The 27,956-nt window shown below is 37.1% G+C and overlaps 2 long non-coding RNA genes across 2 annotated transcripts in view; one reads left to right on the top strand and one right to left on the bottom strand.

Annotated features, from left to right (window-relative positions):
• Positions 1–442: 442 nt before the first annotated feature.
• On the bottom strand, positions 443–10,720 carry LOC144319146 (uncharacterized). The gene is made up of 4 exons (XR_013385073.1): positions 10,405–10,720; positions 4,096–4,218; positions 3,718–3,882; positions 443–572 (listed from the first exon to the last, which is right to left on the bottom strand). It is a non-coding gene; the product is annotated as an uncharacterized LOC144319146 (long non-coding RNA).
• Positions 4,333–27,956, top strand: part of LOC144319153 (uncharacterized) — a 91,899-nt gene continuing 68,275 nt past the window's right edge. The window contains exon 1 of the long non-coding RNA XR_013385081.1: positions 4,333–4,512. This is a non-coding gene — a long non-coding RNA (uncharacterized LOC144319153). The remainder of the gene's footprint in view (positions 4,513–27,956) is intronic.

Here is a 27,956-nt window from a genome sequence, read left to right as displayed (position 1 = left end):
CCAAAAGAGCAAAGCAATTTGCTTTGGAAAAAAAAAAAAAGAACGCTTTCAGGTCTCTTGGTGTCTTGTTATACAATCCATTTCTCAGTGTATATTGGGACATGGAAATATTTAAGAAAACTAGTAAACTAGAGACAATGAACAAAATTTGACTCAGGGAATTACATTTTTACTTCTTTGTAGCTTTGAAATCACCAGAAGGGGAATTAAGCAGAAAGAGGAGAAGAGAGACATGGTGTTGAAAAGGATGTTTCTGGGAGGAGTTTTGAGGTGATAGGGAATAAGTAGGGCACCTTGGAAAATGAGAATTGGTTTTTTACAACTCACATGACCTGCACAGGTCTGCAATGTTTGCAGAGGGCCACTTAATGGTAGCCTGTTTTCTTGTGATGACCAGGTCAGACTTTGAGATTGATCAGTCAAGCAACTTGGAAACGGGCCCTTGGCTCAGAAATTGCACAAGGTACGAAAGCAACAGTAAATGGTGATCATTCCAGAAGACGTTGTCATTTTCTTGAAGCAGTCATCTTGGGTCTCTGTGCAGCCTAAAATGGAATACCACTGAATTCCACCTGAAGGAAACAGAAGAGGTAGGAGTTGGGGCTCCTGGCTGGCTCAGATGATAGAGCATGTGACTCTATCTTGGGGTGGTGAGTTCAAGCCCCACATTGGGCATAGAGCTTAGTTTTTAAAAAAGAGAGAGAGATAGGGTGCAAGGTGCAAACTACCTGGCTTCAGATGCTTTAGATAACTAACAAGTTAAGAAAACAAACAAACACAAAGACAAAGCAAAAATTCTAGGTTTATCAAGATACATTTTAACTTTAAGAACTCCCACCTAAATGTATTCTAGATGGGTACATTGCAATACAAAAGCTTTGAAATTTCAAAATAGAATAGCTTTCAAACTCAGATGATAAAAGCCATGCAATTGCCACTGACTGTATGTAACTTCCTGAAGTGTTAGTTGTTTGGAAGTTCCCATTATCATTTCCCAGCTTAACCCAGGTCATGAGTTACTCAAAGGGCTGAATCCACAGAAGGGATCTTTTAGATGTATAAGTGCTTCTCAGAAATGGACATGTGTCCTTGACCTCACTGTTTTCACCCTGATTACAGAAAGAAGGCATGCTCACTGCAGAAAATGTGAAAAATACACACAAGTGCAAAATAAGTGACAGCGTTGTCCTTATTTTGTTCACTTGTTTGGAGGGAGAACACAAAGGAGTAGCTCCCCAAAGGCAGCAAAACATATGATTCTGAAAACAGTAGTCACTCAATGGGGGGCAATTTTGCCGCCTACCCCCAGGACATAGATAATGCCCAGAAGCATTTTTGGTGTTACAATTTAGAAGATATTACTGGCCTGGAGTGGGTAAAGGCCAGTGATGTGCTAAACATCCTACCATACATAAAACAGCCCTAACAAAGAATTATCCTGCCAAAGTGTCAATAGTGTCAGAGATGAGAAACCCTATTAATAAAGACATCAAAAGTGTTAAGTTTCAGTTCTGTTTCACAAACAAATGCTATGACAACCACACTGTCGTGAAACTGGGCCTTTGACCCACCAAGAACTATTGTCAATATTTTGACACATCCCAGACTTTTTTTAATGTGCAGAGTCCCTTAGTTCTTGTTTTGAAGTTAAGCTGCCTAGATAACCATCTGCCCATGTTTAGGAAAAGTAGAGCAATCACCGTGAGCTAGTGTCTCATGGCTCCGGGGGGTCTCGGCCACCTCTTTCCCTTTCCGTAAGGAAGGAGCTCTGACTGGCAGAGGTGTGAGCCAGAGGGAACTTGGAGCTTAGAGAGAGGACTCAGGATAGACAGGCTGCACAAGCTCAAATAACCCTCTAAATACTAAAACCCGGGATCCCTGGGTGGCGCAGCGGTTTGGCGCCTGCCTTTGGCCCAGGGCGCGATCCTGGAGACCCGGGATCGAATCCCACATCGGGCTCCCTGCATGGAGCCTGCTTCTCCCTCTGCCTGTGTCTCTGCCTCTCTCTCTCTCTGTGTGTGTGACTATCATAAATAAATAAAATCTTTAAAAAAAAAAAAAATAAATAAATAAAACCCATCCCATGGGACCCCCAAATTCTCTTCTTCTCTCCCAACTTTCATCTCCTCTAACTTTTGTTCTTTCCTTCCTGTTCTATAGAGGAAATCAGAGTTCTGCTTCATGGAGACTTTTATTCATAACTGGTGTGCCATACCTATTGTTTGGCAACTGCCTTTTCTTCTGCTTAACAATGTTTTAGAGATTTTTCCCATTTTGACAAAGGGATCTAGTCATTCTAAGAGTTGCATAGCATTCCATGGCCTGAATGTACATCATACTTTAAATAACATATAGAAAATCATTTACGTCATGGCCATTGCTTTATTATTAAATATAATACTCCAGAGATAACCTTGATAGCATGCCTTTTTGTGTCTTGTGTAAATATTTTTTCTGCAGTAGATAGCAAGAAATAGAATTGCTTTGTAGAAGACTGTGTTCCTTTATACTTTTAATGGGAATTCCCAACTCATCTAAAAATTGCTAAACTAGGGGCACCAGGGTGGCTCAGGCGGGTGATCATCAGACTCTTAGTTTTGACTCAGGTCATGACCTCGGGGTCATGAGATCAAGCCCTGCTTTGGTCTCTGTGCTCAGCGGGAATCTGCTTGAGAATTTCTCTTTCTCCCTCTTTCTCTGTCCCTTTCCTTGCTGGCATGTGGGCACGCTCTCAAATAAATACATCTTTAAAAGAAATGCTAAACTAATCTAAATTGTCCCTGAGTTTGTCATTTTCCCATACCATCACTGACTCTTGTTATTATAAAGCTTTTATAATTTTTATCACCTGATAGTTTATTTTTTATTTTTTTTAAAAGATTTTATTTATTTATTCATTAGAGGGAGAGAGAGAGAGGCAGAGACACAGACAGAAGGAGAAGCAGGCTCCATGCAGGGAGCCCGATGTGGGACTCGATCCCAGGTCTCCAGGATCACACCCTGGGCTGAAGGCGGCGCTAAACCACTGAGCCACCAGGGCTGCCCCTCATCTGATAGTTTAAAAATATATCTGTAATTTTGCATTTCTTTGATATTTATTGATTAGTTGAGCAGCTTCTTATATTTTTAGATTATGTTTATATTTCTTCTTCTGATAATTGTCTGTACATTTCCTTTAACAAACCTTTCCCCCCACCCTCTGATTGTTGGGTCTTTTTAAAAATTGTTTTTGGAAGTTCTTCACTCTGGATAGGTATTATATATTTTCTTATGTTATTTATGTTTCAACTATTTTCACCCAGTTTATTCTTTATCTTTTAAATTTTGGTCTTGCCATTCATTTTATAAATTTTAAAATATTGAAGTATTCAATTTTATCTATCATTTCCTTTATAACCTATGTCTTTTGAACGTTCAAGAGGTCTCCTCTCTTTCAAGCTTCAGGTATATTCTTTAGTATTTCTTTTAATATTTTCATCAGTTGGATGTTTGTATTTACTCTTTAACCCATGAAGACAAGGCTGGCTTCCTGGGTGTGGTGTCAGTGAGGCAGTACATACATTCACTAGGAGTGTATACTCTGGAATCAAAGTACGTGCATTTGAACAGTGGCTCCAACACTTAGCAGCTATGTAACATCATGTACATTTCTTAATCCTCCTTTGCTTCAAATTTCTCAACTTTAAAATGGGGGCAGTGACAAGATCCTTGGGGCACCTGGGTGGCTCAGTCAGTTGAGCATCGGTTGAGCATCTTGCTTTCAGCTCAGGTCATGATCTCAGGGTCGTCAGATGAAGCCCAACGTTGGGCTCCATGCTCAGCAGCCCAGAGTCTGCTTGTCTCTCTCTTTCTGCTCCTCTTGCTCATGCTCTCTCTTTCTCTCTAATAAACAAAAAAAATAAATAAAATCTTAAAAAAATGGGGATAGTGATAAGATTCAACTCATATCATTGTTTTGTTGGTATAATGTAACACAAGTAAAGCCCTTACTTAGTACAACATCTGGCATGTGGTAAATGTTCAGTGAATGTTTGAATGTTATACAGATTTTTTTCTGTATTTATTTGCATTATATTTTTAAGTGTCAAAACTTACCTCTTAGGTGAATCTCTTTCTTACAAAATTGACCAGGTTTTGTTATGCAAGTTCCAAAATCCAAAAGACATCCATGGAAGGGAACTGAGAGGTTGCATAATCTACAAATCACACCTCCAACATCTCCAAAGTACAGGAAAAAAAAAAAAAAGATAAGGAGAAAATAGAAGTGGAGACCAGAAAAAGACAGAGAGAAAAAAATAGTGATTTTCAACTTAAAAAGGTAAGCAATACATATGTTTTTCAAGACTTATTTATTTATTCATGAGAGACACAGAGAGAGAGGCACAGAAATAGGCAGAAGGAGAAGCAGACTCCCTGTGGGGAGCCAGATGCAGGACTTAATCCTAGGACCCTGGGATCACAACCTGAGCCAAAGGCAGACACTCAACACCGAGCCACTCAGGTTCCCCAAAGGTAAGCAATATTTTAAAATTTAATTTAAAAAAATCATATAAATTAAAATTATTTTGAGAATGGGGGAAATTCCAAAGCATATATGCTACATCCATGAACTGGAAGTACCCCAAATGGATACTGATTAGACACATGAGGCCAGGTGGTCTACACAATTTAGTTGGTAAAAACTTACTCAGGTCCTCAGTGCCTAATTAAATCAAACCAGTTATTTAGGCAGCAAGTTTAACTTTAGCCATCCACTATTAGGCCTTCACTTCAATGTCTAAGGCAGTACATTATATATAGTAGGTTCTCTGTGAATATTTATTGCTTGATTAATGTTTACATATTGGTTATCTTCAGCACTCAAAATCAGTGGTTTAAAATGTTATTCATTTTGCTTACGTAGAAATAGCCCAGAGAGATGCCTGGGTAGCTAATAAAATCTTTAAAAAAAAAGAAAAAGAAATAGCCCAGAGATTCTTGAACTTAGTCAACATAGGTAAGATTGGAAGCCATATCTAGATGGGTTTCCAGATTTGACAGTGCATCCCATTTATATAAGCAGTTCAAATAAAATAAACACAGATTCCCAGAGCCCCTACAGACCTGAGTTAGAATCTATAAAAGCCAGGGCTCAGAAATCTGTATTTTAGAGATGCAGAAACATCTGAGGGCATGTGATGTGGTTACAGATGTCTGGACCGGTATTCGAGAACCACTAGTTCCACTGAATTCAGAAATTTCCTTTGTAATAACTTCTGCAGGAAACCTTGCTTAGTGACTCATCACCAGTAAAAACACTTCAGATTGTTCAGAGATTCTTCTGAAACTTAGACCAAACTTGTCTCACTGTTCATAGTCCCAGTCTTTTAACAGAGGAAGGCCATTGCCGTGTCACTCCTATTCACTGATAACTCAAAAGAAGAGTTCACTAGACATTTTGCACATTGTATTTTCCATCTCTCTCTACCATATTCAGGGTTAGAAAATAATACTTTCTTTCTTTTTTTAAAGATCCTCTAATTGGTCTAACATAACCCTTCTTTTTTTTTTTTTAAAACATTTTATTTATTCATAGAGACACAGAGAGAGAGAGAGAGAGAGAGATGCAGAGACACAGGCAGAGGGAGAAGCAGGCTCCATGCAGGGAGCCCGATGTGGGACTCGATCCCGAGTCTCTGGGATCACGCCCTGGACTGAAGGTGGTGCTAAACCCGCTGAGCCACCGGGGATGCCAGAAAAGGCTACTTTCAAGGGAAAATAGTCTGGCTAGCTGATGAGGCTAATGAACCTCTGTTGACTATTCTCTATAGGCTTAACCTCCTCCCAAGACACTTTGGAAATTTCATATTGGTTCTCACTCAGAGAGCAACAGACTTTTCAATCCATAATCAACAATCCATCAACAAATATTTTTTTAAGAACTAAGCTTATGCCAAGCACTCTGCTAGGCAATTTATATGCATTAGCTTAATAATTTCTCACAAGAAACCTTCCAGGCAGGTATTATGATTGCTCACATTTCACATAAAAGAAAACTAAGCCTCAAGATTTTAAGTAGCTAGTGCAAGTGGCAGAGACAGAAGTTTTTAAAGGTCCCTTGCAATCTAAAGTCTTTGTTCTATGCAAGCACACCATGTCCCTAGAGCTCCCTTTTTGTATCCTAAACCTTAAAGAACTGAGCAGCCCTCTTCTTTCTGGATATTTTGATTCTTTTTTTGTTTGTTTGTTTGTTTTTGTTTTTTTGTTTTTAAAGGTTTTATTTATTTATTTGAGAGAGAGAGAGAGAGAGAGCATGAGCCAGGGCGGGGAGGAGCAGAGGCAGAGGGAGGGGGAGAAGCAGACTCCTCTGCTGAACAGGGATCCTGATGTGGGGCTCAATCTCATGACCCTGGGATCATGACCTAAGCCAAAGACAGATGCCCAACCGACTGGCCAGGAGCTCTAGATATTTTGATTCTTAGTAGATTTTGGGTCAGTTGCCTGCCCAGAATACTAGTGCTGCTTAGTTCTTTAAGACATGCCTGAGATAGTTTTCCTCTTGCACTTATGACTTCTCAATCTCACTGCTTGTCTTAGAGATCCACTGCATGGCTTGGACGTTTGGTGCCAGTGGCCCCTCCAAGGTGAAGACCTCATAGGATACTGGCTCTTTCTCTGCCTTGTCTGAGGCCCATGGACTGTCATCCTGGGGGACATCTGCTCTAGCTTCTTTCCTTCCCTCTCAGATGGGCCCTCCTCCATCCTGATCCCATACCCAGCATCCCTAACCTTCCTAAAACCTTGGTTCTGACATTCTTCACAGCTGATGATGATACCTTAATTTTTAGGCTTTTTTGTTGACTATATCTGTTCATTTGCCAGAGTATTTATAAATATGTTCTTAGATCCTATTTCCTTTCTTCCAGTGCCTTTTTATCTGAACATTTATTGTTAGTTTTATTAACATTAAACAAAAGATGTATTCCAATTTGACAACTAAATTTAAAGCTTTGGACTGTATGTAAGATGAATAGTTTCCTTATATGATTAATTCTGAAGTATGCTATTCTATGACTTTATTAATAGGAAACATCCAATAGATTATATATATATATTTTTTTTTTTTTTTAAGATTTTATTTATTTATTCATGATAGTCACAGAGAGAGAGAGAGAGGCAGAGACACAGGCAGAGGGAGAAGCAGGCTCCATGCACCGGGAGCCCGACGTGGGACTCGATCCCGGGTCTCCAAGATCGCGCCCTGGGCCAAAGGCAGGCGCCAAACCGCTGCGCCACCCAGGGATCCCAGATTATATTATATAATTATTTTAAGGTATGTTCTAAATCATATCTAGTTATTTAAATATATACTATAAAATCAAGATGATGGTGTGCTTTTTAAATAACCACTCCTAGAGGCACCTGAGTAGCTTAGACGGTAAAGCATCTGCCTTCAGCTCAGGTCATGATCCCAGGGTCCTGGAATCAAGACCCACATCAAGCTTCCTGCTCAGTGAGAAGCCTGCTTCTCTCTCTCCCTCTATTCCCTCTGCTTGTGCTCTCTCTGTCAAATAAATAAATACATAAATAATAACTAAATAACCACTCCTTACTTCATGGGGAGGGAGTCCTTACCTCAAAGTTTCTCTTTATGCTGCATTTTCTTCTTTTACCCTCACATCTTCTCAAATTTAGTAAAATTAATACAGTCCCCTCCCTGAAACATTTTTTTCCCATGATATTCAAGACACTGAAAATGTTCTTGTGTGATTTTTCACCTACTCATGTGCTCCTCCCCACGATTCTTACAAGAGGCTGGGATAAAGATGTACATATAGTAAGTTTCCCGCTGCCTTGCCTGTCATGCTCTGTACTTAGTAATGAAGGTGGTGTGGGAAGCAAAGGCCACAAACTGGTGGCCTGAGGGCCAGAATTGGTTTGTTTAACTTGCACAGAGCTTTCAAAAATTAGTTGTGAATCTTTAAAAATTGAGAGAGTTTTCCCACAAACTTGATTTCTGGTTTCTCTTTAAGAATCAGAAGATTTGGTAATGTTAGGCTCTCCTTTCTCCATGGCAGCAAACATATGTAGCTAGGTACCAGCTGTCCCCACTCTTCTTCCCATTGCTCGTTAGCTTCCCCCATTGGTATGAGCTGACCCAAACACTTTAGGCATTTCAGTCAGTGACTCCAATATTAGCTACTCAGAATCTCCAAGTCTCAATATTAGAATTTTATTTATCTCTGGGATGCCTTCTGGATTCTTCCTACTGAAATGTGGCCTCCAGACCAACAGCATGAGTTTACTTGGAGGTTTGTTGGAATGCAAACTTAGGCCCCACCCTGACCTGTTGAATCAGATTCTGCATTTTAGCAAGATTCCTAGGTGACTCATGTGTTTGTTAAATCTTGTGACTCCAAAAGAACCCTGGGTTCAGCATAGAGCTTACTATCTTTATTCTCATCTTGTCACTTCACTGAAGTGAAATCCCATAATGAACATGCCTCTTTGGAGGTGTTATCTTCATGCATATCCACCTAGTATGAAGGGCCTTAGGAGTTCTGTAAAGGGAATTGAAGGTGCCCCATTATCTCCTTTATTGGTTCTTCTGTAAATGAAGGAATGTTGGAGATGATGGAGAGCACATATAGTAGGAAAAGTGGTAGAAGACCCATGTCTATGCTTATTTGTTTTAATTTGTTTTGTCATATATGTGTGTGTGTATATATATAATTTATTTATTTATTTATTTATTTATTTATTTATTTATTTATTTATTTAAGAGAGAGTGAGCAGGGAAGGAGCAGAGGGAGAGGGACAAGCAGACTCTGTACTGCTGACCACAGAGCCCAACGTGGGGCTTGGTCTCACCACCCTGAGATGATGACCTGAGCCGAAATCAAGAGTCAGTCATTAAACCAACTGAGCCCTCCAGGCACCCCTCTTTGCCACATCTGTAAGAGCTTCCAGCCTCATTTGCTTAGCTCCAGCTTAGTAATAACAACACGTGGGCCACTGCCTAGAAGCCCAGTTTTTGGGATGCCTGGGTGGCTCAGTGGTTGGGCATCTGCCTTTGGCTCAGGGTGTGATCCTGGAGCCCCGGGATCCAGTCGCACATCGGGATCCCTGTATGGAGCCTGCTTCTCCCTCTGCCTGTGTCTCTGCCTCTCTCTCTCTCTCTCTCTCTCTCTGTGCCTCTCATGAATAAATAAAATCTTAAAAAAAAAAAAAAAAGAAGAAGCAGCTCAGTTTTGTCATCTATAAAATGGGAAATAACAGGACTTCACTCCTAGGGTTGTCATGAGGGTTCAGTGAATTCATACAAATGTAATATTTAGACCAGCTCCCGGCATATGGTAAATGCTCAATAAATGTTAGCTGTATGACTCTCTAAAAGTGCTTTGTTAGGCCTTGCTGTAAGCACTTAACTACCTTTTTTAACGTCATCCTCCACTGATATTGTAATTCTCCAATCTCTTAGATGATTTTCCCCCTTTTTGATTTATGTTTTCTTAATGACTTACCACTCAAGAGGCATAGTACAATAAAAACACCACTGAAGACAATCCTTCTCATTCTTCGGTGTCTAACCATAAAAGATAATGGAAGGAAAGATACAACCCATCATTAAATCTTTCCTAGGGAGGAAGTAATAAAGTTACACATTTTAAAGGGAAATAATTGGCTAAGTTTCATTTGCTTCATTAAGAAAGTATAAATAAATTTATTTTGTGAAAGAGGAAAAAAAGGTAACTGTCCTTTTTTTTTTTTAAGAGTTTGTTTATTTATTTATTTATTTATTCATTCATTCATTCATTCATTCATTCATTCATTCATGAGAGACACAGAGGGAGGCAGACACAGGCAGAGGGAGAAGCAGGCTCCCTGCAGGGAGGTGTCTGATGCAGGCCTCGATTCCAGGACCCTGGGATCACACCCTGAACTGAAGGCAGACATGCAAACACTGAGCCACCTCGGTGCCCCAAAAGTACCTGTGTTTATCAAAAATTCACCATAAAACTTCTAGAGTATTTTAAGTTTAGCTATCTTTTTATTACCAAATACTATTCCCTCCCTTATTTTCTCTCCTAAGATATAATTGTTTAAAACAAAAAAAATTAAATGATATAGATTATGTTTCTAGAATAATATCCTATTAAAAATCTCTTTTAAAAAAATCTCTTTAAAAAAAAAAATCTCTTTAACGAATCGCCTAAGGGAAAATATTTATGTATGGTTTCTCATAAACTAATGCTTTCATTGTAAATTATCATGTTTATAAGGTAAAGCATTATATGATAGTTAACAGTTGTTAGTACTTATTAAAATCAAGAGAAAGAAATAGATTGGCTAAAAATATATCATTTAGTTACTTAGTTACTTACCTACCTGCCTTCTTGAAGGTTTAGTTACTTAGTTACTTACCTACCTGCCTTCTTGAAGGTTTTTGGAAATTTTCCTAGGTCTGAATTGTTTAAAAAGTAAATTTCTGGTGTAATGAAATCTATTTTAACTGAAATCAACAAGGCAAGTTCTTGATCCACTAGATTCCAAACAGTTTAAACAGTAAAAATTGTCCAAGTAAACAGACAGGAATTGTTCATGTGTACACTCTGATGTATAGGGGACTTTAGTTCCTTACTCATGAAATTAATGAGACTAAGTCAACACTTAAACTGATTAACTGTAAATCTGGCTAAAGATGTCTATGTTTACTATACTACATATGAGTTGGTTTAGATACACCCCTGCCCTACCATATAATTTTTATAGCAGAATTTGGTATATTCAGAAAGCACTTTGATTTTAAAATAATGTTTATTTCTAAATGAATATATAGTCCTAAATTAATGCATTCTTCTTGAAACAAAATACTGAGAATATTAAAATCTCCTTTGGCCATGTTCCCACCAAACCCAGTGTCTTCCTCAAATGTAACCACATTATCACTATGTTGGAGATATATATATATATATATATATATATATATATATATATATATATATAGTTTCTATTTAAATTCCAGTTAGTTAACATACAGTGTTATGTTAGTTTCATGTGTACAATACAGTGATTTAATATTTCCATATATCACTCATCCCTCACCCAGCCCCCCACTGGTAACCACTAGTTTGTTCTCTGTAGTGGAGAGTCTGTTTTCTTGGTTTTTCCTTTCTCTCTTTTATTCCACTTTGTTCATTTGTTTTGTTTCTTAAATTCGACATATGAGTGAAATCATATGGTATTTTCTTTCTTCTGATTGACTTATTTTGCTTAGCATAATACTCTCTAGCTCCATCTTGTCATTGCAAATGGCAAGATTTCATTCATTTTTATGGCTGAGTAATATTCCATTGTAACTTGGGAATATGTGTAACATTGCTTTTTGCTTTATTTTTACAAAAACAGTATCATACTTTGTGTATTATTTTCCCCTTTGCGTTTTACTTAAAAATATGTTGGAAATCTGTTTATGTTAATCTTTAAAACTGCTTCATTATTTTGCATTGCTGTATAGTACTTTTGGTACATGATAAAACTGTAGTCTACCCCTTCTCTGGTTGATAAGGACATAGGCTATTTTTTTTTTTTTTATGCCAAACAGTGTTGCAGTGTGTATATATGCTCTTGGATAACTATACAAGTTGTCTCTCTAAGACAGATCCTGAAAAGTGGAATTTCTTGTCATTAGGGTATCTTCAGGTAACATTTTAATATATACTATCAAATTGCCCCTGAAAGTAATTATTGATTTTCCTACCACTAGCAGAGAATTAGTACTTTTTCTGTTGTACCCTCATTAATTCTGAATCAAAGATTCTCAAAATACTTATTACTATCTAAAAATCTATATTAAAATATCATTATATTTTGGCATATCTAGTTGCCAAAGATGAAAAAGTGGATTATTATTGACAAAGGTTATTCTGAAATATGTACTTTTAGTCACAGTATGGGGAAATATAAATCAGAATGAGTGTATTAATACATACGTCCCATCCCCACATATACTTATGCATACATACACACACATAATTTGCATCACACCATAGGTATGGATGTGTAGCCTGCTTTAAAAAGGAAAATAACTTCATATTTTGAATATTTATTTTTTCATTAAATATATCTTAAGAATATATATATATATATTTTTTTTTTAGAATATATTTTTTAAAGGTTCTGTGTTATTCAACCATATGGACTTACTACAATTTATTTAATAACTCCCACATATTTGGGTATATCTCACTTATATTTTTGTTCATGCTTGATTATATTTTTAGGATGAATTTATAGAAGTAGAACTCCTGGGACAAAGACATAAACCTTTTATAAGGCTGTTGACACACATTAGCAAATCATTTTTTTTTTTTTAAAGTAATACCAGGGCACCTGGGTGGCTCAGTAGTTAAGCATCTGACTTCAGCTGGGGTCATGGTCTTGGGGTTCTGGGGTTAAGCCCTGTGTCACACTCCCCACTCAGCGGGGAGTTTGCTTGTCCCTCTCCCTTTGCCCCTCCTCCAGCTTGTGGTCTTTCACTCTCAAATAAAAAAAATTAAATAAAAAAATTAAAAAGTAATATCAATTTAGAGCAATAGTGTGGTATATTCATTTTCAAATCCCCAGTGCTTAGCTAATACTCTGCCGAGACTATAATAAGCTTTCAGTTAATGTGACTTTTTCTTCCATTCCTTCTGGATATTTTCCTTTTCTCACATATCTTCATGACAAGTTTGTCTTTGGTTCTGATGGTCCACTACTAGTCAATTGATTCCTTGAATCAAGGTGACATTATCTGATTAGTTCAATCCTCAAACATAGGTTTGTACAGATATAACCTCTTAGTATAAATCATGAAAATACTTTCCTTGATATACATGATCTGTATCTTCTTTCCTTTAATGAGGATTTGGTTTTGAGATTCTTTCTAATTCATGTCTATTAGAAAAAGGTTTCGGTGTCAGCAAAGAAATCAGAATGGAGAGTGGGGCCCTAAAGTGGCCACTAGATGTCTGAGAGCTTGGGGATAAAAATTTCTGAGATGTTCTAGAAAAGATAACTGGCAAGGGTGCCTGGGTGGCTTAGTCAGTTAAGCATTTGACTCTTGATTTTGGCTCAGGTCGTGTTCTCAGAGTTGTGATATCTAGCCCCTCATTCGATTCTGTGCTCCGGAGGAGTCTGCTTGAGATTCCCTCTCTCCATCACCCTCTATCCCTCCCTGCCACTCTCTCTCTCTCTCAAATAAACAATTAAATCTTAAAAAAAAAAAAAAAAAGGTGACTGGCTATAAAATAACAATACTTGATTAAATCACAGTACATACTATATGATTGCATTGAACATATGAAGTTCAAGAATAGACAACACAAATGTATAGTGATTGAAGATAGAATAGTGGTTAAATCTGGAAAGGAGGATTGACCTGAGAAGGAGCATGGGAACACTTTTCGGGGTGAAGTGAGAATGTTCTATATTCAACCTGAATGAACATGTATTTAGGCAAATATAAAATTTTATCAAACTGTATATCTATTTGTGCATTTTACTGAATAATACCTTCAGAGATTTGTGTGCTTTCATTCCCCTTTTCAGTAGGGATAAGTCAGTGGGAACATTTGCAAGCACCTCTATGTGAATTAGGAATTTACTGAATTGTGTTAAGTAGGGGAGTGACATTAATTATTCAATAGATATTTATTCATTTCTACTATATTCCAGATATGTTGATTTCAATTAAAAAGATCATTCTAGTAAGAGAGTGAAAATTAGGTTGGCAACAGTGAGATTGGAAGCAGGAAGAAAGGGAGATGTTAGACTAGTTTAGTCAAGAGATGATAAAGCCAGGGCACCTGGGTAGCTCAGTGGTTGAGCGTCTGCCTTTGGCTCAGGTCATGATCCCAGGGTCCTGGGATTGAGTCCTGCATCAGACTCCCCAGAAAGAGCCTGCTTCTCCCTCTGCCTATGTCTCTGCCTCTATACTATTTTCTGTAGTGGGTGCACTAATTTACATTTCCACCGACAGTGCACAAGAGTTCCCTTTTCTTCATATCTTCACCAACATTTGTTATTTCTTCTCTTTTTGGTACTAGCCATTCTGACTGGTATGAGATGATAATCTCATTGTGTTTTTTGATTTGCGTTTCCTTGATGATTATTGATGTTGAGCATCGTTTCATGTGCCTATTGGCCATCTGTATGTCTTCTTTGGAAAAATGTCTATTCGGATCCTCTGCCCATATTTTAATTGCATTGTTTGATCTTCTGGTGCTGAGTTGTATAAGTTCTTTATATATTTTGGATATTAACCTTTTATCAGATATATAATTTGCAAATATCTTATCCCATTCAGTAGGTTGCCTTTTTGTTTTGTTGATTGTTTCCTTTGTTAAGTAAAAACTTTTCATTTAAGAAATGAGATATCTTTGATGGAAGGAAGATCAGAGGAAAAGTGCTGGAGTAGTATAAGGATAAACGACTGTGGGAAGGATAAGTGAAGGATACGTAGCAAGGATGAGCAATGGGGTTGGATGGACTCTCCTTGGCAGGAGATATACCTCCTTGGGCAGGTATAGACAGAGTTCCTAGGTGATGTTTAAGATCTAAGGTTGTGGGCAAACCCCGGTTTTTTCCTAAGGATTATTTTACATAGTTTTCTTCTGACACTTAGAAGGAAGAATTGGCTGGTCTCTAGAATGTCACCTTCCAAATAAAATCCTAGAATTTAAGCTAGCTAGAAGTCCAGGGTCTTTAAAATGGATAGGCTGGAACACCATGGGAGAGCTCACATTTGTCCAGGCAAATCAGGACAAGACTGTCTGCCTCCCTGGATGGTCACCTCTGTGGTGATACAAAGATCTCTCATGATCTTAAATAATTTGCTTCATCATCCTATGCCTTGATTTCCTCATCTTTGTTATGAAGGGGCTTGATTGTAATATTCTATAGTTCGACCAGCTCACAAACTTGGTAGCTTTATTTTAGTACCACAATTGTTAGTGAGGAGAAGAAAGAACTCTAAACCTACAGCTTAGATAAAACATCCATAGTAGCAACAAATGGCATTTTGTATTTTACAAATCTTGATTTCTTACCCACAGGAAGGGGAGTGTGTATGATATACATGGGCTGGTGCCTGTCCTGTGGATGCATAGATGCACACACTGCAGAGTACCACTAGTGAGTCACATTTTGGATGCTTCCCTCCATTTTCCGGTATATATTGTGATAAGGAAAAATGTGAAGGGGCATAATTTTAACTTTATGTCATGACGATACGAGCAGGGTTCAGAAGCGCTCTAATATTTATGGTAAGAGGAGAGATTTACTTGTGGAACTTCTGTCATCCTGTTCTTTGCTGAGGACGAATTGTGAATTATATTGCTTTGGAGCTGGAAGACCCTGCCAGCCACCTGCTGGCATCTAGAGCTAGAAAATTCTTTTCTCTTTTTAATTTTGGTTTAAAGGTCTACTATACTTTAAATTTTTATTTTATTTATTTATTCATGAGAGACACACAGAGAGAGGCAGAGACATAGGCAGAAGGAGAAGCAGGCTTTCCCCAGGGAGCCTGATGTGGGACTCGATCCCAGGACCCCAGGATCACGCCCTGAGCTGAAGGCAGACACTCAACCACTGAGCAACCCAAGTGTCCTTCTACTATACTTTTTTATGTGACTTTGACTTCTTTAGCTTAGACAGAAGCCCCTAATTCATCATTTCTCCACCCTTAGTCCTATAAGACGGTTGAATAATGTTGTGTTGTCAGGTAAGTAAGGGAAAAGTGTATATGATACTACAGAAAACTTAAATATACTTTGAACTATTAAAAGTTCTGGGAATTACTGAGTTGTTTTAACATGATCTTGCCTGAATTTATTTGACTAGCCAGCTATTTTTTTTTTCAATGTTTCTTAACATCCTTCAGAGCAAGTTAGGATCTGAATAGTGTCCCTTTAGTAACCATAATCACTGTAAAGATGATGATTGCTTGCAATTCTTTCTCACTCCACATTTCACAAAGCTTGTTTGAGTCCATAATTACCTTCAGAAAGCCTTCTGATATTAGGGGTAGAAAACATTTTTATTCTCATTTGGGGATGTTCAGGGTCAGAGAGGTTACAAGAATTCTTTGATATGACACAATGAGTAAACAGAGATCTGGGACAAAAAACAACCAAGTGTTCTTATTCTACACGAGGCATTCTACATGAGATTTTTCTTTCCTCCTGTCCTCCTATTTTCTATCATTGCTTCCCATTGGCAAAACCCAATGGAAAGAGGGATCAAGAAAGCCTGGTTGATTTATCCCATGAAGGTCAGCTTTCTAGCGAACAGAGTAGAGTAGAGATGGGTGGATGGTGTATCCAGAGGAACAAAAGGGAAATATTTAGCAGTGGCTAGAGATGGTCTTTTTGAGATGACATTTGAACTGAGACTTCAGTGAAACAGAAATCATAAGGAAGTGCGTTCCTGCAGAGGAAACAGCAAGAATAAAAGCCTTGAGGTGGGAATGAACTAAGTATACTTGAGAAACAGAAAGACAGTCAGAGGGTCCATGGTGTGAGGAGGTCAGGGAAACATGTACATGATCAGCTCAGGGAGGTGGATAACCATTGGAGCACTTAAAGCCTTATGAAGTAATAGTAATACTTTTATTGTTAGTAAATGGAGAATTTTAAGTTACTGAGATGTGAGGTGAGGATCACTTCAGCTGCTCTGCGGAACCTTGTTGTAGGAGTAGGAACATAGAAGCAGGATCCCTGCTTAGGAAGCGATAAAGGTGGCCAGATGAACATGATGCTGGCTTGCACAAAGGTGGTAAAAAAAGGAGGTGGAGAGAAGTGGACAGATTGAGGGTCTGTGTTTAAAATAGTGAAGATAGGACTTGTTCTTGCATTGCATGTGGGAAGAAAGTAAAAATGAGGAATCAAGGTTGGTGTCTAGGATTTTTGGCTTGAACAATTCAGTGGTTATTGTTATATTTACTAAGATAGGAAAATGAGGAGTAGAACAAATTTGAGAGGAAGATTATGAGTTCTGATTGGGATACATTATGTTTTAAATATTCTGTAAACTTCCAAGTAACAATGTCTAGTAGCAGCTGGCTATGAGTCCCAATCTCAGGAGAGAATTCAGGGCTGGAAATATAAATTTGATGTGTTATTTGAAGCATGTATATAAGATTGGATAGAATTGCCTACTGCAAGATTATACATAGAGAAGAGATGTCTTTTTCTGGCAATATGAAAAGCCAGAGATTCTGAAACTCATGTCTGCTACGTGACATCTAAAAATACTCAACAACAATAAAAAAAAAAAAAAACCCTTTTGAAATAAATGGATGAGTCCTTTAAGAAACTAATGGAAATCCTCTGAGGTTAGGAATAAAGAGTACAGGAGAACCTGGAGGTAAATGTTGTGGACTGAATATTTGTGTCCCCCACTGTTCCCCAAATTCATAAGTTCAAGCTCTCACCCCCAGAGTGGCTGTATTTGAAGACAGGATTTTTGAGAAACTATGAAATTACAAGGTTAGTAACTTTGAGGTTAAAAGAGGTTATAAGAGTTGCACTCTGATCTGATAGGATTAGTGTCTTTATAAGACACCAGACCTCACACTCCCCCCTAACTCACCCAGCACACAGTTGTTGAAGGAAGATCCACTTGAAGATGCAGTGAGAAGGAGGCTATCTAGCATACAAGAAGAGGATTTTTACCAGAAACCAAATTTACTAAAATATTGATCTTAGACTTCTAGCCTCCTCAATTGTGAGAAAACAGATTGTTTAAGCAAACTAATCTGTGATATTTTGTCCTGGCAGCCTCAGCAGGCTAAGACAGTAAGTGAGCCCTGAATCTCTCATATATATTAAAGCCATTGGATGTGGGTTTAAAGCTTTGGAGCATAAGGGATATTGGAGGCAAAGTCATGGGTCAGTGCAGGACGTGAATTTACCACCTTACATAATAGTCACCTTATATAGATCTAGGACATAGGAAGAGCTATGTCCTAGGTTAAAGGGTGAACCAGAAAAAGAATATTCACCCCTCAGAAGCAGACTGCAATGTTGGCTATGGTACTATTGGAAGGAAATAAAAGAAAAGAAATGCCTTCTCTTAAAAATGTCTTTCATAGATTTGGCTGAATTTATATTATTTCTATAGTCCTAAGAACTACACATTAAGAATTGTAGTTTATTTATTTTTTGAGATTTTATTTTTAAGTAATCTCTACACCCAACATGGGGCTTAAACTCACAACCCTGAGATCAAGAGGCACATCCTCCATGGACTGAGCCAGCCAGGCTTGCCTAGGGATTACAGTTTCAAGTAGACTCTGGTGTCTTCAGACACAGAACAAAAGCAACACAGATCCTCCCTGGAGGACTCTTTCTTCATTCCAGGCCTCAAAAAATTCCCATAAAGTTAAAGCATATTTAAAATACATAAGGAAACAAGCTACTTTTTTTAAAAGATTTTATTTATTTATTAATGAGAGACACAGAGAGAGAGAGAGAGAGTGGCAGAGACACAGGCAGAGGGAGAAGCAGAACCCATGCAGGAAGCTTGACGTAGGACTTGATCCCGGGTCTCCACGATCACGCCCTGGGCTGAAGGCGGCACCAAACCACTGAGCCACTCGGGCAAACCACTTGCCCGAAACAAGCTACTTTGAAAAGATTTTTTTTTTTTGTACTGGTTAACAAAATAAAAGGAAGAAATAAAACCTGATAAAAAAAAATAAAAGACAACCAAATTGAGCAAATAGATTGGGGGGAAAAAGCAAACTGAATATCCAAGAATATAACATGTAATAGTTTATCAACAAATGTTTATTGAGCACCTGGTATGTAATGAGCACTCCTCTAGGGTTGGGTTTACCATGGTGAACAAAATAAGCAAAAATATTTGACCTCAGAACTTATCATCTAGATGGGGAAATAAATAAAATTTAAAACGTAGTATAAGGGTTAAATGGCATACAATTCAATCTTAAGTAAGAATTGGTGAAGTAGAAAATAAATCTAAAAAAGTAACACAGAAAACAACCAAGAAATGAAACAAAACAATGACAAAATCAAGATGCAACAGAATTCTGCAGAGAAATACAAAGATGTGAAAAATGTGACAGATTAAGTGATAGAAAGGGTGTAAAAGATAAAGTTACAAAAAGAGATAAGAGAGAGAATGTGGGAAGAGAAACTTTCAAAAGTTAATGGTTGATAATTTCATGAAAGTCATGGTTTTTCAGATTTTTATGGCAGAAGTAAGATGTTAAAAGTAGCCCAAGAGAAACGACATTTCATAAACAAAGGATGGCAATGACACTGACACTTGACTTCTGAGGAGTAAAACCCAGAAGATGCGGAGGAGTGTCTTCAATGTGCTGAGATAAAATAACCAGCAAACTAGAATGTATATGTAGAAAAACAAGAATTAAGACTAATTAAAGAACTTGCAGTAAAAAAGAGAAAATGGAGTTTATTCCCCCAAAAAAGAAACTTGCACAAATGAATTTCTAAAAGATATACTTCAAGAGGAAAGAAAATGGTCCTCAAAATTGTGCGAGATACAAGACAAAATAGTGAGTAAAGATTATGCCACAGGGCAGCCCCGGTGGCATAGCGGTTTAGCGCCGCCTGCAGCCCAGGGTGTGATCCTGGAGACTTGGGATCGAGTCCCACATCGGGCTCCTTGCGTGGAGCCTGCTTCTCCCTCTGCCTGTGTCTCTGCCTCTCTTTCTCTCTCTCTCTCTCTGTGTGTCTCTCATGAATGAATCAATAAAATCTTGAAGAAAAAAGATTATGGTAAACTCTATAGGAATATATAAACAAATATTGATGTTATAAAACATGAATAATGCTTAAGTTATGGAGTTAAGATAGAGCTAAAATATAGAGTCACAATTGCATATGAAAAAGCAAGGCAATTGCAGTAAAGCATTTCAAAAGCTTTATATTATATGTGAGGTGAGTGAAGACTATATTTTGGTAAGCTAAGTGTCCATTTATAGTCTAGTGACTAAGAGAATAGAAATAAGGTGTATCTCTTCCAAGCCAGTTAATGGAAAAAAATGGAATGAGAAAAAATATCTATAGTCAGTTTAAATGTAAGGAGAAAGGTGGAGAAAGAGAGAGAGAGAGAGAGAGAGAGAGAAACATGGAGGGAAGGAGGGAGAAACAAGAAGCAGAAAAAAATGCAAGCTTGAAATAAGATGGGAAAATAAATCCAGGGATACCTGTGCAGTTGCTTGAGCCTCTGCCTTTGGCTTGGGTCATGATCCTGGGATCCTGGGATTGAGCCCTGTGTTGGGTTCATTGCTCAATGGGGATCCTGCTTCTCCCTCTCCCTTTGCCGGCTGCTCTCCCTGTTTTTGCTCTTTCTCTCTCTGTGTCAAATAAATAAAGAAAACTTAAAAAAAAGAAAAAGAAAAAGAAATCCAAATAGGTTAGTAGTCACAATAAATTTAAATGGACTTAGTTCTACAGTTAAAGATCATGGATTATCAGGATAGCTTTTAAAAAAGACAATTGTATATTGTTTATAAAATATATACTTATAAGGACAAAGTAAAGTTAAGAGAAAGAGAATGGAAAAAGATATCCAAGATAGATATAACCAAAATAAATCTGGTGCATTTGTATGTATGCCTGACTAGAATTTAAAGAAAAAATATAGTACTAGAGATAAAAGGGATTACTATATAATGATACGGAGTTCAAATTTTGAGATGATTGTACTAAATTTCTATACTTCTAATAATATAGCTTCCAAATACAAAAAGCATATAGATAGTAGGTAAGTGATAAACTGATCAAACTAAAGCAGCAATAGACAAATATACCATTTAATACATGTCTATCAGTGTTTGATAGATCAAAAAGAGAAATCACTCTAGATAAAGAGAATTTGAGGAATACAATGAATAATTTTTTTTTTTTTTTTTTTTTAAGAAAGAGAGAGAAGAGGGTGGGGGAGAGTCTTAAGGAGACTCTATGCCCAGTGCAGAACCTAACTTGGGGTTTGATCTGATGACCCTGAGATCATGACCTGAGTAGAAATCCAGAGTTGGATGCTTAACCAACTGAGCCATCCAGGTGCCCCAACAATGAACAATCTTTATCTAAAGAACAAATATAGGGCAACCCGGGTGGCTCAGTGGTTTGGCACTGCCTTCAGTCCAGGGCATGATCCCGGGATCGAGTCCCACGTCGGGCTCCCTGCATGGAGCCTGCTTCTCCCTCTGTCTGTGTCTCTGCCTCTCTCTCTCTGTGTGTGTGTGTCTCTCATGAATAAATAAATAAAATCTTAAAAAAAATAAAATAAAGAACAAATATATAGTACTTTATACTTAATAATTGGAGAATATATCTCATTTCAAGAACACCCAGATCATTTTTATTCTTTTAAATGTATATTTAATCTTTTACTTATTCTTCTCCTCAAACTTTTTACTTAAATTCTAGTTAACATACAATGGAATATTGGTTTCAGGAGTAGAATTTAGTGATTCATCACATATAAACAATACCTAGTGCCCATGATAACAAGTGCCCTCCTAATACCCATCACCCAACTAGCCTATCCCTCACCTCTCTCCATCAACCCTCAATTGTTCTCTGTCATTAAGAGTCTCTTATGGTTTGTTCCCCTCTTCCCCCCCAACCCCATGTGTTCATCAGTTTTGTTTCTTAAATTCCACGTATGAGTGAAATCATATGGTATTTGTCTTTCTCTGACTGACTTATTTTACTTAACATAATACACTGGCTCCATTCACATCATTGCAAAGCACCCAGACCATTTTTAAAATGGACTACTTCTTAGGCCATAAAGTAAATCGACATACAGCAGAGAATCAGTATCATATAGAACTCATTTTTTAAACCAATGCATTTAAGGCAAAAGTCAGAAATGAAATGTTAACTTAAAAATATGTAGTAGAACATTAAAAAATTAGACTTCTAAATATTTAAAGTATCAAAGAAGATATCAGAATAGAAACCAGAGCTGATTGGTAATGGGAATGCTAAATAACTACAGATTTACCTTTAAAGCTTTACTCAGAAGAAATGTATAACCTTAGCTGGTTTATTTTAGAAAAGAGCAAAGACTGGAAATGAGATTAGCATTCAACTTAAGAAATGGGGAAGATAAAAACAATAAATCCAAAGAAAGTAGAAGGAAGAAACTGTAAAGATGAGAACAGAAGTTAAATGAAGTAGAAAAGAAAGGTACAATGATCCCTTCTTTAAAAATACTAATGAAAGTGACAAATTTATAATAAAATTATCCAAGCAAAAACAAAATGCAAAAAAATAGTGATTTGAATACTGTGGATTTCTTGTCGGAAAACCATAAAAGGCCAGAAGACAGTGGAACAGCGTAAAATACTAAGAGAAAAGAATCGTCAACTCTGAATTCTGCATCCAGGAAAAGGAAACATCCTTTAGGAGCACAAACAAAATAAAGACATTCTCAGATGAAGGAAAAGTAAAAGAACTGTCAAACCTTCAGAGCTGTTCTAGAAGTGCTGAGGTTCCAGGTTCTTCAGGGAAATTATACGTGGGAGAACCTTGTAACATCATGAATAAAGGAGGAGTAACAGAGATGGTAAATGTGTGGGTTAATAGTATAGACGATTTTTCTTTTCTTAAATGTGAAAGTTGAAAGAAAAAATATTACATTACTGGAGGAGTTTACAATGTAGTTCAGATGATGACTAAAATATAAAAAAGGAAGAGGGAAGGAACCAATGTGGTCATAAGTCTTTTACATTTTATTTCAGGTGGCAAATATTAACTCTAAGAGTTAATTAACTTAATTAAGAAGGTTTGAGTATTATAATCATGACAGCAACCACTACAACAATTGCACCAAGAGATATATATCCTCTTGGTAGCAAATAGAACAAGTAGACAGAAAAATCAACAAAGATATAGAAGCCCTGGAATTCTTTCAAGCACACGTGGTATATTCACTAAGACCACATAATGATTCATAAAATGAATCCTAAAATTTTAAAAGAATACAATGTATACAAAGTAGGTTCTCTGGGGGTACCTGGATGGCTCCTTTTGTTGAGTAGCCAGCTCTTGATTTTAGCTCAGGTCATGATCTCAGGGTCCTGGGATGGAGCCTTGTGTCACTCAGCTGGAAGACTGCTTGAGGATTCTCTTTCTCCTTCTTTCTCTGCCCTTCCCTACCCTCCAAAATAAATAAATAAATAAATAAATAAATAAATAAATAAATAAATAAATCTTTAAGGACCCCAAAAACCAAAGTAATTCCTCTGTCCATAATAAAAGTACATAGGCATGTGTGGTCAGTAGATTTCTGATAAAGTTCAAGAAAGGATATTTTTTCAATAATTGGCAGTAAAATAATTGTATATCCATGCAAAAAAACAAAAACAAAAAACAAAAAACAAAAAAACATTTGCCTGAACCCAGATCTCACACTTTATACAAAAATTAATTGAAAATACATTATAGAGCTAAATGTAAAACATAAAACTAGACATGTTCCAGAAAAAAATAGGAGATTTTTATGATTGTGAATTAAGAGTTCTTAGACACCAAAAGCATGATTCATTAAAAAAATAAAAATAAAAAGAGAAATAAACTAAAACTGGTAAATTGAACTTCATCAAAACTAAAAACCTTTGTTCTCCAAAGGATGGTTACAAGAATAAAATGGAAAGTCATAGAATAGGAGAAAATATTTGTAAATCATATGTCTGAAAAAGGACTTGTATTCAGAAAATACAAAGAACTCTCAAAACTCAATGATGAGAAAACAAACAGTTCAATTAAAAAAAAAATAGGCGAAGGATTTGAACAGACATTTCCCCAGAGGAAATATGCAGATGGCAAATAAGCACATGAAAAGATGTTCCATCATTAGTCATTAGGAAAATGCAAACTGCTGTCATAATTGGATATCAGTATACACTATTAAAATGGCTAAAATAAAAGGGAAAGAAACTTGACAATACCATGTACTGGCAAGGATGCAGAACACCTGGAATTCTCATTCATTGATTGTAGGAATGCCAAGTGGCAGTGTTTTGGGAACACGGTTTGGCAGTTTCTTATAAAGGTAAACATACACTTACCATATGACACAGCAGTCTGACTCCTACGTATTTACCCAAGAGAAATGAAAATATGTGTTTATACAAAAATCTGTACTTAAATGTTTATAGCAACTTTATTCATAATTACCTTACACTGGAACCAATCCAGATGTCCTTCAACCAGTGAACGGTAACAAACTACAGTACATCCATACAATGAAATCCCATTCAATGATAAAAGGCAATGTACTATTGACACAACAAACAACATAAATGGATTTCAATTGCATAATGCTAAATGATATAAATCATATCTATAATGCTACATATTCCCTAGTACCATTTAAATGACCTTCTGGAAAAGGCAAATTTATAGGGATGGACAGGGGTTGAGGGGAAGGAAAGGGATTGACTATGAAAAAATAGCATGAGGAAATTTTTCCTCCCTAAGTGATGGTTACATAAGCAACCCACTTTAGTCATCAAATGGTATATATATATGTGTGTGTGTGTGTGTGTGTTTTCTTAAAAAATATTCAATGTATTTGTTTAAAGATTTATTTATTTACGAGAGAGAGAGAGAGAGAGAGAGAGAGAGAGAGAGAGAGAGAGAGATCAGGAGGAAAGGCAAGGGAGAGGAAGAGGGAGAGGATCTCAACCAAACTCCCCTGCTCAGAGCCCAACTCCAGGCTCGATCTCAACTCTGAGATCATGACCTGAGCCAAGGGTTAGATCCTTAATCCACTGAGCTACCAGGGTGTCGCATCAATTTATTTAAACGAAAACAACAACAACAACAACAAAAAAACTGTTCACCTATTTCTCCCAAGCCCACCCCCTCCTCTGGCAACCACCAATCTGTTCTCTGTATTTATGAGCTTGGTTATTTATTATTTGTTTATTTTTAGATTCCACATGTAAGAGTGATGAAATGGTATTTGTTTTTGTCTCTCTGACTTACCTCTCTTATCACATGCCCTTGAGGTGACCCATGTTGTTGCAAATAGCAAGGCTTTATTCCTTTTTTTTTTTATGGTTGATATGTATTTCTTTAACCATTTATCTATCGATGAACACATAGGTTGTTTCTATATCTTGGCTATTGTAAATAATACTGCAATGAATATGGAGGTGCGTATGTCTTTTCTAATTGGTATTTTCTTTTTCTTTGGATAAATACCTAGCAGTGGAATTACTGGATCATATGGTAGTTCTATTTTTAATATTTTTGAGAAACTTACTTACTATTTTCCTTCAGTGGCTCACCAATTTACATTCTCCCTAACAGTGCACAAGGGATCCTTGTTCTCCATATCCTTTTCAAAACGTATTTCTTGTCTTTTTGATTCTAGCCACTCTGACAGGGGCAAGGTGATATCTCATTGTGGTTTCGATTTGAATTTTCCTGATGATTAATGATGTACAACATCTTTTCATATACTTGTTGGGCATGTGTATGTCTTCTTTGGACAAATGTTTATTCAGAACCTCTGCCCATTTTTAAATTATATCTTTTGGTTTTTTGCTTGAGTTGTATGAGTTCTTTATATATTTTGGAAATTAACCCTTTAACAGGTAAATGGTTTGCAAATATTTTATCTAGCCAGTAGGTTGCCTTTTTTTGTTGTTGACTGTTTCCTTTGCTGTGCAGAAGCTTTTTAGTTTGATTTAGTCCTACTTGCTTATTTTTGCTGTTGTTGCCTTTTTTTTTTTTTTTTAAAGATTTTATTTATTTATTCATGAGAGAGGCAGAGACACAGGCAGAGGGATAAGGGAGCCCGATGTGGGACTTGATCCCAGGACTGGAGATCATGTTCTGAACTGAAAGCAGACACTCCACCAGTGAGCCACCCAGCCATCCTTGTTGCTTTTGGTATCAGATTTTAAGAATCATCAAAAAATAAAAATAAAAAATCATCACCAAGATCTATGTCAAGGAGTTTACCATCTTTTTTTTTTTTTCCCCCTAGTTTTATGGTTTCAGGTCTTACATTCTAGTCTTTGGTTCAATTTGAGGTAATTTTTGTATAGTATAAGATAGTGGTCAAGTCTCATTTTGTGTGTGCGTGTGACTATAATTTTGCGGAGACTATTCATTCCCCATTGTATATTCTTGGCTCCTTTGTTGTAAATTAATTGATCATATATGCGTAGGTTTATTTCTGGGCCCTTATTCTGTTCCACTGATCTATGTGTCTGTTTTTACACCAGTGCCATACTGTTTTTAAATGACATTTAAATGATATTCTGGTAAAGGCAAAACTACAGTGATTGCCAGAGTTTGACGGGGAAGGGAGGAACTGAAGACACAAAAAGATAGAGGGAAGACGCTAGTATGGTAATCAAAGTGTTCTGTATCTTATTTGTGGTAGTGGTTATAAGACTATGGAGTTGTGAATTTCAGTGAGTATAAATTTAAAAGTGAGCTTTAAAAATTAGTAGAAAAGAAATCCATGAGTGCTGGCAGGGAGAGATACTGAGAATTAAAAGAAATAATAAGGAAGAGGTGGGGGGAATTCTATGTTATTTATATGGAGGGTTCAGGGAAGACTCTGAGGAAGTAACTTTAAGCTGAGCTGTGAGGGATGGGAGGAGCTGGGTAGGAGATAAGTGGGGGAAATAGGATTTCAGGTAGAAGAGATAACTTATGGAACTACTTGACAGGCAAAGGAGTACCTGGATTCTCAAAAGCTAAGAGAAAGCCAGTGTGGTTGCAGCCCAGAGCACAACAAGAACAAGAGTGATGAGAGATAAGCCTTACAGAGAGGGGCCACGCCCTATAGGGCCTTACGGGCCACTTAAGGATTTTGACTTCTTTCCAAACACAGGTTTTTACCAGTGCTTAGGATTAACATGGTTAGATTTAGAATTTTGCTTTAAAACTAGAGCTACAGGGATCCCTGGGTGGCGCAGCGGTTTGGCGCCTGCCTTTGGCCCAGGGCGCGATCCTGGAGACCCGGGATCGAGTCCTGTGTCGGGCTCCCGGTGCATGGAGCCTGCTTCTCCCTCTGACTGTGTCTCTGCCTCTCTCTCTCTGTGACTATCATAAATAAATAAAAATTAAAAATAAAATAAAATAGAACTAGAGCTACAGGTTATGAACCAATTGAGATGAGGGAGAGGAGAAGCTGGAAGACCTACTTGGTGAAGTGACAGATGCCATCATAAAAAAAAAAGTGACGGATGCCATGATAAAAGAAAAATGGTCTGGGCCACAGTCTTCTTCAGGTGGCAATTCACATTCAACTTCTTGAAGTGCTAACTTCTCCAAGAAGTTATGTTAATTTCTAATACATTTTGATGGAATGAAGACTTGCTCTGGGTAACTAGTGACTCATGCACGCAGTTGACTATCAGCTAACTGCCAGTGACCTTCAACTAGGCTCTTCTTTATTTCTATATCTAATCCATTCTTTTTTTCCTAGAAAATTTCCCTACCAGGAATAATATTTTATTTTATTTTATTTTTAAACATTTTATTTATTTACTCATAGAGACACAGAGAGAGAGAGAGGCAGAGACACAGGCAGAGGGAGAAGCAGGCTCCATGCAGGGAGTCTGATGTGGGACTCGATCCTGGGTCTCCGGGATCACGCTCTGGGCTGGAGGCGGTGCTAAACCCACTGAGCCACCAGGGCTGCCCCAGGAATAATATTTTATTTATTTATTTATTTATTTATTTATTTATTTATTTATTTATTTATTTATTTATTTATTTTTTGTTTTTGGAATAATATTTTAATTGACAAAAAATAAAAAATAAAAAATAAAAAAAATATTTTAATTGACATACAAAGAGCAATTTTTTCTTGCTTGTGTACAAAGTTACAATAAAATGTTGACATGTTTATTAAAAAGAACGATTTTAATAAAGTTTTTGGAAACAAAATCAACATTC

This window comes from Canis aureus, chromosome 1 (genome assembly GCF_053574225.1).
Source record: "Canis aureus isolate CA01 chromosome 1, VMU_Caureus_v.1.0, whole genome shotgun sequence".
Classification (NCBI taxonomy): domain Eukaryota; kingdom Metazoa; phylum Chordata; class Mammalia; order Carnivora; family Canidae; genus Canis; species Canis aureus.
The sequence above is the reverse complement of the archived record's forward strand: the minus strand, read 5'-3'. Positions and strand labels throughout refer to the sequence as shown.